Below are 13,630 nucleotides of genomic sequence, written 5' to 3' on the forward strand. Positions count from 1 at the left end.
TTGAGTAGCCAGCACACCTGTGCAGGTAGGGCATGACATGATAGGCAGCTGCCTTGATAGCGGGTGGGTGCTGAATGTTCCTAATTGACAAAATAAGATTAATGCTTATGAAGAAATATAAAATCTCATCCCTTCCCCAATATCGCGCCACACCCCTACCCCTTAATTCCCTGGTTGAACTTGATGGACATATGTCTTTTTTCGACCGTACTAACTATGTAACTATGTAACATAACATGGGGGGGGTCTCCTGGCTGTTCACACAGGTGTGTCATTGCTGTACATTGACCATGCATTGCTTCTGTGGTATTGCAAAGGCAAAGACAAATGCTTCCAGCCATCCATTGCACTAATGGATTGGTCATCAGCTGGCTGTCTATGTCCCGCATCAATATAGACCAAAGTACAGAGGGTTAGGCTATGCTATTGTGCACCTACCTGATGCATCAGAAGGTGCGAGGCCCTTGCTAAATTCTGTGCACAGACTTTGAGATCTATGCTTTAGACTGTATCTAAACCTGCTCCAACATGGACTGACATTCTGGCCTACTTTCAGCCGATGCGACTTGTCTGTCGCTGAACAGTCGCTTTTTATGTATTCAGCACCTATGTATAATGTTGTAAAAATGCTCTAGAAGCTAAAGTCGCAGAAATGTCACACATATTTGGCCTGCAACTTTCTGTGCGACAAATTCAGACAGGAAAAATCAGTATAAATCCTTAGAAAATGATCCCCCAGTGTCTCCATCTGCTGGCGGTATTGAATAAGCATTGCTGCACTGATGGGGTATGCATTAGACGAAAAAAAAGAAGAAAAAGAAGAATAATACGCCCAGAAAAGAGGCGAAAAGGAGAAAAACGTAAAAAAACGTGAAAAAAAAGTAAGAGGAAGAGAAGGGAAAAAAAGGTGGAAATGGGTTTAAAAGTGATTTCGGCGGAGAAATATATATATATATATATATATATATATATATATATGCGCACACACACACATAGATATAAACGTATTCTCCGTTGAGATATTGCAGCCGCTGCTGTGTCCAGGCCCAGGAGCCTTAGCACTGTGCTGTGATGTCACTCAATACCACTGACATCACTAGGTGTAAACAACATCTCTCCTTTGCTGTGTATGTGACTATGGAGCTGTTTGGTGATGTCGTCTATTACGGCCTTCATAGAAGCAACAGGAGATTGTTGCATCCATCTTGAACCCTCAGAACTACAGTGCTATGATGTCACTCACTTCCACAGGCCTTGCAGAGTGTAAACAACAACAACCCAGCTTTGTTGTGTATGTAACCATAGGGATTTGTGATGTCACCTAGAACCTTCACAGCAGCGACAGCTTTATGAGGAGCATCAGCACTGCTCTGCCTGAGCAGAACCATCACCGCCATAGGTTGTCAAATAACCCGGATTTAACCCACACAGGTAAGTCCAATGGGGTGCAGGCATGTCCTCTATGCTTACAGCTTCCCGTGGGTGTTGGTTTGATACCGTTTGGGGACAGCCAAGGAGGCATCTGCAGGCAACAAAGGTAGGTGTGTGCTTGTGTGTGTGTTTCCTATGCAGATCCTAAGCCCAGTGTCACATGCAAGTAGGAGGAGTAAGAAGGGTTCCTGGCAAATCCGGGTTATGGATTGCATTTAAAAAGGCCCCGTGGGAGTGCAATGGGCCCCTGTCTTGCTGCTTAGCAATAATGGTATGGGTTTAGGTTCTGCTGTGTGTACTGGTGGTTGACTGCCCCCCAGCCCAGAGTGTGCATGGAAAATTGTCTGGCAGCCTCCCTGACAGCAAGCAGTGATAGTGCCCATGAAGGGGACCTTGTTGGGCCCGCCCCTTTCACGGTTATCGCTTCTCGGCCTTTTGGCTAAGATCAAGTGTAGTATCTGTTCTTATCAGTTTAATATCTGATACGTCCCCTATCTGGGGACCATATATTAAATGGATTTTTGAGAACGGGGGCCGATTTCGAAGCTTGCTTCCGTCGCCCTATGCATTGACCCGATATGGCAGTATCTTCGGGTACAGTGCACCACCCCCTTACAGGGTTAAAAAGAAAGATTCCTACTTTCATTGCTACCTGCTTGCTGGCTAGCCAGCTAGCCAGCCCTGTGGGCCTTGCTGCTGCTGCAGCCAAAAAACAAAAGGTGGTGCTGCTGCTGCTTCTGCTGCTTCTGCTTGTGTCTGGCCCCTGTTGGAGCGTCCAGGCACAGGACTTCTGCTGCTGCTGACTAAATGGCCTCCTTAATTGGATCATTTGAGTAGCCAGCACACCTGTGCAGGTAGGGCATGACATGATAGGCAGCTGCCTTGATAGCGGGTGGGTGCTGAATGTTCCTAATTGACAAAATAAGATTAATGCTTATGAAGAAATATAAAATCTCATCCCTTCCCCAATATCGCGCCACACCCCTACCCCTTAATTCCCTGGTTGAACTTGATGGACATATGTCTTTTTTCGACCGTACTAACTATGTAACTATGTAACATAACATGGGGGGGGGGGGGGGTCTCCTGGCTGTTCACACAGGTGTGTCATTGCTGTACATTGACCATGCATTGCTTCTGTGGTATTGCAAAGGCAAAGACAAATGCTTCCAGCCATCCATTGCACTAATGGATTGGTCATCAGCTGGCTGTCTATGTCCCGCATCAATATAGACCAAAGTACAGAGGGTTAGGCTATGCTATTGTGCACCTACCTGATGCATCAGAAGGTGCGAGGCCCTTGCTAAATTCTGTGCACAGACTTTGAGATCTATGCTTTAGACTGTATCTAAACCTGCTCCAACATGGACTGACATTCTGGCCTACTTTCAGCCGATGCGACTTGTCTGTCGCTGAACAGTCGCTTTTTATGTATTCAGCACCTATGTATAATGTTGTAAAAATGCTCTAGAAGCTAAAGTCGCAGAAATGTCACACATATTTGGCCTGCAACTTTCTGTGCGACAAATTCAGACAGGAAAAATCAGTATAAATCCTTAGAAAATGATCCCCCAGTGTCTCCATCTGCTGGCGGTATTGAATAAGCATTGCTGCACTGATGGGGTATGCATTAGACGAAAAAAAAGAAGAAAAAGAAGAATAATACGCCCAGAAAAGAGGCGAAAAGGAGAAAAACGTAAAAAAACGTGAAAAAAAAGTAAGAGGAAGAGAAGGGAAAAAAAGGTGGAAATGGGTTTAAAAGTGATTTCGGCGGAGAAATATATATATATATATATATATATATATATATATATATGCGCACACACACACATAGATATAAACGTATTCTCCGTTGAGATATTGCAGCCGCTGCTGTGTCCAGGCCCAGGAGCCTTAGCACTGTGCTGTGATGTCACTCAATACCACTGACATCACTAGGTGTAAACAACATCTCTCCTTTGCTGTGTATGTGACTATGGAGCTGTTTGGTGATGTCGTCTATTACGGCCTTCATAGAAGCAACAGGAGATTGTTGCATCCATCTTGAACCCTCAGAACTACAGTGCTATGATGTCACTCACTTCCACAGGCCTTGCAGAGTGTAAACAACAACAACCCAGCTTTGTTGTGTATGTAACCATAGGGATTTGTGATGTCACCTAGAACCTTCACAGCAGCGACAGCTTTATGAGGAGCATCAGCACTGCTCTGCCTGAGCAGAACCATCACCGCCATAGGTTGTCAAATAACCCGGATTTAACCCACACAGGTAAGTCCAATGGGGTGCAGGCATGTCCTCTATGCTTACAGCTTCCCGTGGGTGTTGGTTTGATACCGTTTGGGGACAGCCAAGGAGGCATCTGCAGGCAACAAAGGTAGGTGTGTGCTTGTGTGTGTGTTTCCTATGCAGATCCTAAGCCCAGTGTCACATGCAAGTAGGAGGAGTAAGAAGGGTTCCTGGCAAATCCGGGTTATGGATTGCATTTAAAAAGGCCCCGTGGGAGTGCAATGGGCCCCTGTCTTGCTGCTTAGCAATAATGGTATGGGTTTAGGTTCTGCTGTGTGTACTGGTGGTTGACTGCCCCCCAGCCCAGAGTGTGCATGGAAAATTGTCTGGCAGCCTCCCTGACAGCAAGCAGTGATAGTGCCCATGAAGGGGACCTTGTTGGGCCCGCCCCTTTCACGGTTATCGCTTCTCGGCCTTTTGGCTAAGATCAAGTGTAGTATCTGTTCTTATCAGTTTAATATCTGATACGTCCCCTATCTGGGGACCATATATTAAATGGATTTTTGAGAACGGGGGCCGATTTCGAAGCTTGCTTCCGTCGCCCTATGCATTGACCCGATATGGCAGTATCTTCGGGTACAGTGCACCACCCCCTTACAGGGTTAAAAAGAAAGATTCCTACTTTCATTGCTACCTGCTTGCTGGCTAGCCAGCTAGCCAGCCCTGTGGGCCTTGCTGCTGCTGCAGCCAAAAAACAAAAGGTGGTGCTGCTGCTGCTTCTGCTGCTTCTGCTTCTGCTTGTGTCTGGCCCCTGTTGGAGCGTCCAGGCACAGGACTTCTGCTGCTGCTGACTAAATGGCCTCCTTAATTGGATCATTTGAGTAGCCAGCACACCTGTGCAGGTAGGGCATGACATGATAGGCAGCTGCCTTGATAGCGGGTGGGTGCTGAATGTTCCTAATTGACAAAATAAGATTAATGCTTATGAAGAAATATAAAATCTCATCCCTTCCCCAATATCGCGCCACACCCCTACCCCTTAATTCCCTGGTTGAACTTGATGGACATATGTCTTTTTTCGACCGTACTAACTATGTAACTATGTAACATAACATGGGGGGGGGGGGGGGGGGGGGGTCTCCTGGCTGTTCACACAGGTGTGTCATTGCTGTACATTGACCATGCATTGCTTCTGTGGTATTGCAAAGGCAAAGACAAATGCTTCCAGCCATCCATTGCACTAATGGATTGGTCATCAGCTGGCTGTCTATGTCCCGCATCAATATAGACCAAAGTACAGAGGGTTAGGCTATGCTATTGTGCACCTACCTGATGCATCAGAAGGTGCGAGGCCCTTGCTAAATTCTGTGCACAGACTTTGAGATCTATGCTTTAGACTGTATCTAAACCTGCTCCAACATGGACTGACATTCTGGCCTACTTTCAGCCGATGCGACTTGTCTGTCGCTGAACAGTCGCTTTTTATGTATTCAGCACCTATGTATAATGTTGTAAAAATGCTCTAGAAGCTAAAGTCGCAGAAATGTCACACATATTTGGCCTGCAACTTTCTGTGCGACAAATTCAGACAGGAAAAATCAGTATAAATCCTTAGAAAATGATCCCCCAGTGTCTCCATCTGCTGGCGGTATTGAATAAGCATTGCTGCACTGATGGGGTATGCATTAGACGAAAAAAAAGAAGAAAAAGAAGAATAATACGCCCAGAAAAGAGGCGAAAAGGAGAAAAACGTAAAAAAACGTGAAAAAAAAGTAAGAGGAAGAGAAGGGAAAAAAAGGTGGAAATGGGTTTAAAAGTGATTTCGGCGGAGATATATATATATATATATATATATATATATATATATATATATATATATGCGCACACACACACATAGATATAAACGTATTCTCCGTTGAGATATTGCAGCCGCTGCTGTGTCCAGGCCCAGGAGCCTTAGCACTGTGCTGTGATGTCACTCAATACCACTGACATCACTAGGTGTAAACAACATCTCTCCTTTGCTGTGTATGTGACTATGGAGCTGTTTGGTGATGTCGTCTATTACGGCCTTCATAGAAGCAACAGGAGATTGTTGCATCCATCTTGAACCCTCAGAACTACAGTGCTATGATGTCACTCACTTCCACAGGCCTTGCAGAGTGTAAACAACAACAACCCAGCTTTGTTGTGTATGTAACCATAGGGATTTGTGATGTCACCTAGAACCTTCACAGCAGCGACAGCTTTATGAGGAGCATCAGCACTGCTCTGCCTGAGCAGAACCATCACCGCCATAGGTTGTCAAATAACCCGGATTTAACCCACACAGGTAAGTCCAATGGGGTGCAGGCATGTCCTCTATGCTTACAGCTTCCCGTGGGTGTTGGTTTGATACCGTTTGGGGACAGCCAAGGAGGCATCTGCAGGCAACAAAGGTAGGTGTGTGCTTGTGTGTGTGTTTCCTATGCAGATCCTAAGCCCAGTGTCACATGCAAGTAGGAGGAGTAAGAAGGGTTCCTGGCAAATCCGGGTTATGGATTGCATTTAAAAAGGCCCCGTGGGAGTGCAATGGGCCCCTGTCTTGCTGCTTAGCAATAATGGTATGGGTTTAGGTTCTGCTGTGTGTACTGGTGGTTGACTGCCCCCCAGCCCAGAGTGTGCATGGAAAATTGTCTGGCAGCCTCCCTGACAGCAAGCAGTGATAGTGCCCATGAAGGGGACCTTGTTGGGCCCGCCCCTTTCACGGTTATCGCTTCTCGGCCTTTTGGCTAAGATCAAGTGTAGTATCTGTTCTTATCAGTTTAATATCTGATACGTCCCCTATCTGGGGACCATATATTAAATGGATTTTTGAGAACGGGGGCCGATTTCGAAGCTTGCTTCCGTCGCCCTATGCATTGACCCGATATGGCAGTATCTTCGGGTACAGTGCACCACCCCCTTACAGGGTTAAAAAGAAAGATTCCTACTTTCATTGCTACCTGCTTGCTGGCTAGCCAGCTAGCCAGCCCTGTGGGCCTTGCTGCTGCTGCAGCCAAAAAACAAAAGGTGGTGCTGCTGCTGCTTCTGCTGCTTCTGCTTCTGCTTGTGTCTGGCCCCTGTTGGAGCGTCCAGGCACAGGACTTCTGCTGCTGCTGACTAAATGGCCTCCTTAATTGGATCATTTGAGTAGCCAGCACACCTGTGCAGGTAGGGCATGACATGATAGGCAGCTGCCTTGATAGCGGGTGGGTGCTGAATGTTCCTAATTGACAAAATAAGATTAATGCTTATGAAGAAATATAAAATCTCATCCCTTCCCCAATATCGCGCCACACCCCTACCCCTTAATTCCCTGGTTGAACTTGATGGACATATGTCTTTTTTCGACCGTACTAACTATGTAACTATGTAACATAACATGGGGGGGGGGGGTGTCTCCTGGCTGTTCACACAGGTGTGTCATTGCTGTACATTGACCATGCATTGCTTCTGTGGTATTGCAAAGGCAAAGACAAATGCTTCCAGCCATCCATTGCACTAATGGATTGGTCATCAGCTGGCTGTCTATGTCCCGCATCAATATAGACCAAAGTACAGAGGGTTAGGCTATGCTATTGTGCACCTACCTGATGCATCAGAAGGTGCGAGGCCCTTGCTAAATTCTGTGCACAGACTTTGAGATCTATGCTTTAGACTGTATCTAAACCTGCTCCAACATGGACTGACATTCTGGCCTACTTTCAGCCGATGCGACTTGTCTGTCGCTGAACAGTCGCTTTTTATGTATTCAGCACCTATGTATAATGTTGTAAAAATGCTCTAGAAGCTAAAGTCGCAGAAATGTCACACATATTTGGCCTGCAACTTTCTGTGCGACAAATTCAGACAGGAAAAATCAGTATAAATCCTTAGAAAATGATCCCCCAGTGTCTCCATCTGCTGGCGGTATTGAATAAGCATTGCTGCACTGATGGGGTATGCATTAGACGAAAAAAAAGAAGAAAAAGAAGAATAATACGCCCAGAAAAGAGGCGAAAAGGAGAAAAACGTAAAAAAACGTGAAAAAAAAGTAAGAGGAAGAGAAGGGAAAAAAAGGTGGAAATGGGTTTAAAAGTGATTTCGGCGGAGAATATATATATATATATATATATATATATATATATATATATATATATGCGCACACACACACATAGATATAAACGTATTCTCCGTTGAGATATTGCAGCCGCTGCTGTGTCCAGGCCCAGGAGCCTTAGCACTGTGCTGTGATGTCACTCAATACCACTGACATCACTAGGTGTAAACAACATCTCTCCTTTGCTGTGTATGTGACTATGGAGCTGTTTGGTGATGTCGTCTATTACGGCCTTCATAGAAGCAACAGGAGATTGTTGCATCCATCTTGAACCCTCAGAACTACAGTGCTATGATGTCACTCACTTCCACAGGCCTTGCAGAGTGTAAACAACAACAACCCAGCTTTGTTGTGTATGTAACCATAGGGATTTGTGATGTCACCTAGAACCTTCACAGCAGCGACAGCTTTATGAGGAGCATCAGCACTGCTCTGCCTGAGCAGAACCATCACCGCCATAGGTTGTCAAATAACCCGGATTTAACCCACACAGGTAAGTCCAATGGGGTGCAGGCATGTCCTCTATGCTTACAGCTTCCCGTGGGTGTTGGTTTGATACCGTTTGGGGACAGCCAAGGAGGCATCTGCAGGCAACAAAGGTAGGTGTGTGCTTGTGTGTGTGTTTCCTATGCAGATCCTAAGCCCAGTGTCACATGCAAGTAGGAGGAGTAAGAAGGGTTCCTGGCAAATCCGGGTTATGGATTGCATTTAAAAAGGCCCCGTGGGAGTGCAATGGGCCCCTGTCTTGCTGCTTAGCAATAATGGTATGGGTTTAGGTTCTGCTGTGTGTACTGGTGGTTGACTGCCCCCCAGCCCAGAGTGTGCATGGAAAATTGTCTGGCAGCCTCCCTGACAGCAAGCAGTGATAGTGCCCATGAAGGGGACCTTGTTGGGCCCGCCCCTTTCACGGTTATCGCTTCTCGGCCTTTTGGCTAAGATCAAGTGTAGTTTCGGCTCACTTGGTCTGGCCAGAGGGTGTCTGGGGTACCCGGCTCCTTGGCCTTGGGGGATCGTCCTTCCTAACGGAGGGACTTCACCCCCTTGCTGCAATTGGGGAGCCGGCCTAGTCCCCGGACAACGGGGAGCGATCCCCTTTCACTGCCCACATTCTCTGGGGGAGTGTCTTTTGTTCCTGTTGGACGTGATTTTCTACAAGATGGCAGAAGAACCGGAGATGCCTGGAACCAGAGAAGAGGAGATGCCCTTTTTCGGGAGGATTAAAAATGGCGTTCGCATCCTGCTGAAGGACTCTGCTAAGAGAGGAAGAGGACTTTCTTTTGTAGTGGAGGACATGCTGTTTGGACTTCTGCACGTATCCAAGGTACAGATTCTTTCTATGCTGGAATTCCCCAAGAGGGGGTGTTATGACATAATCTTTGTCTCTGATGAAGATTGTGATTCATTTTGTAAGAAAGTGGATGCCTCTAAGACTCATGTAATCTGGGAAGGCGTGGAAGTTATTCCCCATTTTCCAGGGAAAGAAAAAATATTGACTGTAAGAATGTATAGTCCATATATCCCTGAGGAGGACATAGTTGTTTTTTTGGACCAGTTTTGTGAAGAGATTGTGCCTTTGGGTAAAGTATTTAACCAGTATGGGGTTTGGACAACAAAATGGAAGTTTAAAGTAAAATTTAGGGAGGAGGCGGGAGGGGGAACAGTGTTTCCTCCTTCCCGTTTCAAGATAGGTTCCATAAATGGGGACCTGTTTTTTGCTGGAATGCAGAATTTCTGCCGTAAGTGCAGACAATATGGACACCTGAAAGATGAATGTACGTATCTATGGTGTTATAAATGCCAGAAGGAAGGACATGGAACAGAGTCGTGTACCCTGAGGGGTAAATGTAATTTGTGTAACCAAAGTGGACATTTGTACGCAAATTGTCCAAAGAAGAAAAAGAAGAGAGAAGATGTGGGTTTGCTGCAAGATGAACCAGAAATTAATAAGAAGACTGGGCATTACTCTAAAAACTGCCCAGAAAAATCTGTGGCTATGGAGTTTGAAAGTGAAGTAAAGTTGAAGAGGAAGAAAAAAGAAGAAGAAAGTGGGAGTGAGGCTTCTGAAGGGGAGCCAACAGAGGAATTGAAGAAAAGATTTCTTGGTGAATATTTTGTTGGTTTTTTGGGCGAGGTGCTGGACCAAGCCCCAAAGGAAGAAAGAGAAGTATTTGTGCAAGATTTACTAAAATTTAAAATAAAAGTGAACACTCGACTTGAAACTGCGAGGGAAAAAGTATTGCAGTCCTTAAAGCCTGATGTGGGACGCTTCATGGCGACCTACCAAGTGTCGCCATGGTTGGCAGTTCCAGTTAAAAAAGCTTTGAAGAGTGGAGCTCTTCAATTCGGATTAATTGATTATTTGGGAGTTTTTGCTTGGAGAAAGGGTTTGATTTTGGAATAAGGTTTATTTGAGTTTTTGTTGTTAGTTATGTTGTTTTAATTTGTTTTATTTTGGAAATAAATAAAAAAGTTACCTGATGATGAGCACAAAAATCTAGTTCACATAAGATCTTAGAACTATGATTTAGTTCTGAGGGAAACTTAAAAAAAAATCTGTTCTTATCAGTTTAATATCTGGTACGTCCCCTATCTGGGGACCATATATTAAATGGATTTTTGAGAACGGGGGCCGATTTCGAAGCTTGCTTCCGTCGCCCTATGCATTGACCCGATATGGCAGTATCTTCGGGTACAGTGCACCACCCCCTTACAGGGTTAAAAAGAAAGATTCCTACTTTCATTGCTACCTGCTTGCTGGCTAGCCAGCTAGCCAGCCCTGTGGGCCTTGCTGCTGCTGCAGCCAAAAAACAAAAGGTGGTGCTGCTGCTGCTTCTGCTGCTTCTGCTTCTGCTTGTGTCTGGCCCCTGTTGGAGCGTCCAGGCACAGGACTTCTGCTGCTGCTGACTAAATGGCCTCCTTAATTGGATCATTTGAGTAGCCAGCACACCTGTGCAGGTAGGGCATGACATGATAGGCAGCTGCCTTGATAGCGGGTGGGTGCTGAATGTTCCTAATTGACAAAATAAGATTAATGCTTATGAAGAAATATAAAATCTCATCCCTTCCCCAATATCGCGCCACACCCCTACCCCTTAATTCCCTGGTTGAACTTGATGGACATATGTCTTTTTTCGACCGTACTAACTATGTAACTATGTAACATAACATGGGGGGGGGGGTCTCCTGGCTGTTCACACAGGTGTGTCATTGCTGTACATTGACCATGCATTGCTTCTGTGGTATTGCAAAGGCAAAGACAAATGCTTCCAGCCATCCATTGCACTAATGGATTGGTCATCAGCTGGCTGTCTATGTCCCGCATCAATATAGACCAAAGTACAGAGGGTTAGGCTATGCTATTGTGCACCTACCTGATGCATCAGAAGGTGCGAGGCCCTTGCTAAATTCTGTGCACAGACTTTGAGATCTATGCTTTAGACTGTATCTAAACCTGCTCCAACATGGACTGACATTCTGGCCTACTTTCAGCCGATGCGACTTGTCTGTCGCTGAACAGTCGCTTTTTATGTATTCAGCACCTATGTATAATGTTGTAAAAATGCTCTAGAAGCTAAAGTCGCAGAAATGTCACACATATTTGGCCTGCAACTTTCTGTGCGACAAATTCAGACAGGAAAAATCAGTATAAATCCTTAGAAAATGATCCCCCAGTGTCTCCATCTGCTGGCGGTATTGAATAAGCATTGCTGCACTGATGGGGTATGCATTAGACGAAAAAAAAGAAGAAAAAGAAGAATAATACGCCCAGAAAAGAGGCGAAAAGGAGAAAAACGTAAAAAAACGTGAAAAAAAAGTAAGAGGAAGAGAAGGGAAAAAAAGGTGGAAATGGGTTTAAAAGTGATTTCGGCGGAGAAATATATATATATATATATATATATATATATATATATATATATATGCGCACACACACACATAGATATAAACGTATTCTCCGTTGAGATATTGCAGCCGCTGCTGTGTCCAGGCCCAGGAGCCTTAGCACTGTGCTGTGATGTCACTCAATACCACTGACATCACTAGGTGTAAACAACATCTCTCCTTTGCTGTGTATGTGACTATGGAGCTGTTTGGTGATGTCGTCTATTACGGCCTTCATAGAAGCAACAGGAGATTGTTGCATCCATCTAGAACCCTCAGAACTACAGTGCTATGATGTCACTCACTTCCACAGGCCTTGCAGAGTGTAAACAACAACAACCCAGCTTTGTTGTGTATGTAACCATAGGGATTTGTGATGTCACCTAGAACCTTCACAGCAGCGACAGCTTTATGAGGAGCATCAGCACTGCTCTGCCTGAGCAGAACCATCACCGCCATAGGTTGTCAAATAACCCGGATTTAACCCACACAGGTAAGTCCAATGGGGTGCAGGCATGTCCTCTATGCTTACAGCTTCCCGTGGGTGTTGGTTTGATACCGTTTGGGGACAGCCAAGGAGGCATCTGCAGGCAACAAAGGTAGGTGTGTGCTTGTGTGTGTGTTTCCTATGCAGATCCTAAGCCCAGTGTCACATGCAAGTAGGAGGAGTAAGAAGGGTTCCTGGCAAATCCGGGTTATGGATTGCATTTAAAAAGGCCCCGTGGGAGTGCAATGGGCCCCTGTCTTGCTGCTTAGCAATAATGGTATGGGTTTAGGTTCTGCTGTGTGTACTGGTGGTTGACTGCCCCCCAGCCCAGAGTGTGCATGGAAAATTGTCTGGCAGCCTCCCTGACAGCAAGCAGTGATAGTGCCCATGAAGGGGACCTTGTTGGGCCCGCCCCTTTCACGGTTATCGCTTCTCGGCCTTTTGGCTAAGATCAAGTGTAGTATCTGTTCTTATCAGTTTAATATCTGATACGTCCCCTATCTGGGGACCATATATTAAATGGATTTTTGAGAACGGGGGCCGATTTCGAAGCTTGCTTCCGTCGCCCTATGCATTGACCCGATATGGCAGTATCTTCGGGTACAGTGCACCACCCCCTTACAGGGTTAAAAAGAAAGATTCCTACTTTCATTGCTACCTGCTTGCTGGCTAGCCAGCTAGCCAGCCCTGTGGGCCTTGCTGCTGCTGCAGCCAAAAAACAAAAGGTGGTGCTGCTGCTGCTTCTGCTGCTTCTGCTTCTGCTTGTGTCTGGCCCCTGTTGGAGCGTTCAGGCACAGGACTTCTGCTGCTGCTGACTAAATGGCCTCCTTAATTGGATCATTTGAGTAGCCAGCACACATGTGCAGGTAGGGCATGACATGATAGGCAGCTGCCTTGATAGCGGGTGGGTGCTGAATGTTCCTAATTGACAAAATAAGATTAATGCTTATGAAGAAATATAAAATCTCATCCCTTCCCCAATATCGCGCCACACCCCTACCCCTTAATTCCCTGGTTGAACTTGATGGACATATGTCTTTTTTCGACCGTACTAACTATGTAACTATGTAACATAACATGGGGGGGGGGGGGGGGGGGGTCTCCTGGCTGTTCACACAGGTGTGTCATTGCTGTACATTGACCATGCATTGCTTCTGTGGTATTGCAAAGGCAAAGACAAATGCTTCCAGCCATCCATTGCACTAATGGATTGGTCATCAGCTGGCTGTCTATGTCCCGCATCAATATAGACCAAAGTACAGAGGGTTAGGCTATGCTATTGTGCACCTACCTGATGCATCAGAAGGTGCGAGGCCCTTGCTAAATTCTGTGCACAGACTTTGAGATCTATGCTTTAGACTGTATCTAAACCTGCTCCAACATGGACTGACATTCTGGCCTACTTTCAGCCGATGCAACTTGTCTGTCGCTGAACAGTCGCTTTTTATGTATTCAGCACCTATGTATAATGTTGTAAAAATGCTCT

At 45.7% G+C, this 13,630-nt stretch overlaps 5 non-coding genes across 5 annotated transcripts; all 5 read left to right on the plus strand.

The window, feature by feature from the left end:
• Positions 1-1,850: 1,850 nt before the first annotated feature.
• LOC130333334 (U2 spliceosomal RNA) lies at positions 1,851-2,041 on the plus strand. The gene has a single exon (XR_008875551.1). It is a non-coding gene; the product is annotated as a U2 spliceosomal RNA (small nuclear RNA).
• Positions 2,042-4,119: 2,078 nt separating this feature from the next.
• On the plus strand, positions 4,120-4,310 carry LOC130333347 (U2 spliceosomal RNA). The gene has a single exon (XR_008875562.1). It is a non-coding gene; the product is annotated as a U2 spliceosomal RNA (small nuclear RNA).
• Positions 4,311-6,409: 2,099 nt separating this feature from the next.
• LOC130333234 (U2 spliceosomal RNA) lies at positions 6,410-6,600 on the plus strand. Its single transcript, XR_008875469.1, has one exon. It is a non-coding gene; the product is annotated as a U2 spliceosomal RNA (small nuclear RNA).
• A 3,695-nt stretch (positions 6,601-10,295) lies between these two features.
• LOC130333296 (U2 spliceosomal RNA) lies at positions 10,296-10,483 on the plus strand. Its single transcript, XR_008875524.1, has one exon. It is a non-coding gene; the product is annotated as a U2 spliceosomal RNA (small nuclear RNA).
• Positions 10,484-12,569: 2,086 nt separating this feature from the next.
• Positions 12,570-12,760, plus strand: LOC130333246 (U2 spliceosomal RNA). Its single transcript, XR_008875480.1, has one exon. It is a non-coding gene; the product is annotated as a U2 spliceosomal RNA (small nuclear RNA).
• The last annotated feature ends 870 nt before the right edge of the window (positions 12,761-13,630 follow it).

The sequence above is a fragment of the Hyla sarda genome, unplaced genomic scaffold (assembly GCF_029499605.1).
Source record: "Hyla sarda isolate aHylSar1 unplaced genomic scaffold, aHylSar1.hap1 scaffold_402, whole genome shotgun sequence".
NCBI lineage: Eukaryota > Metazoa > Chordata > Amphibia > Anura > Hylidae > Hyla > Hyla sarda.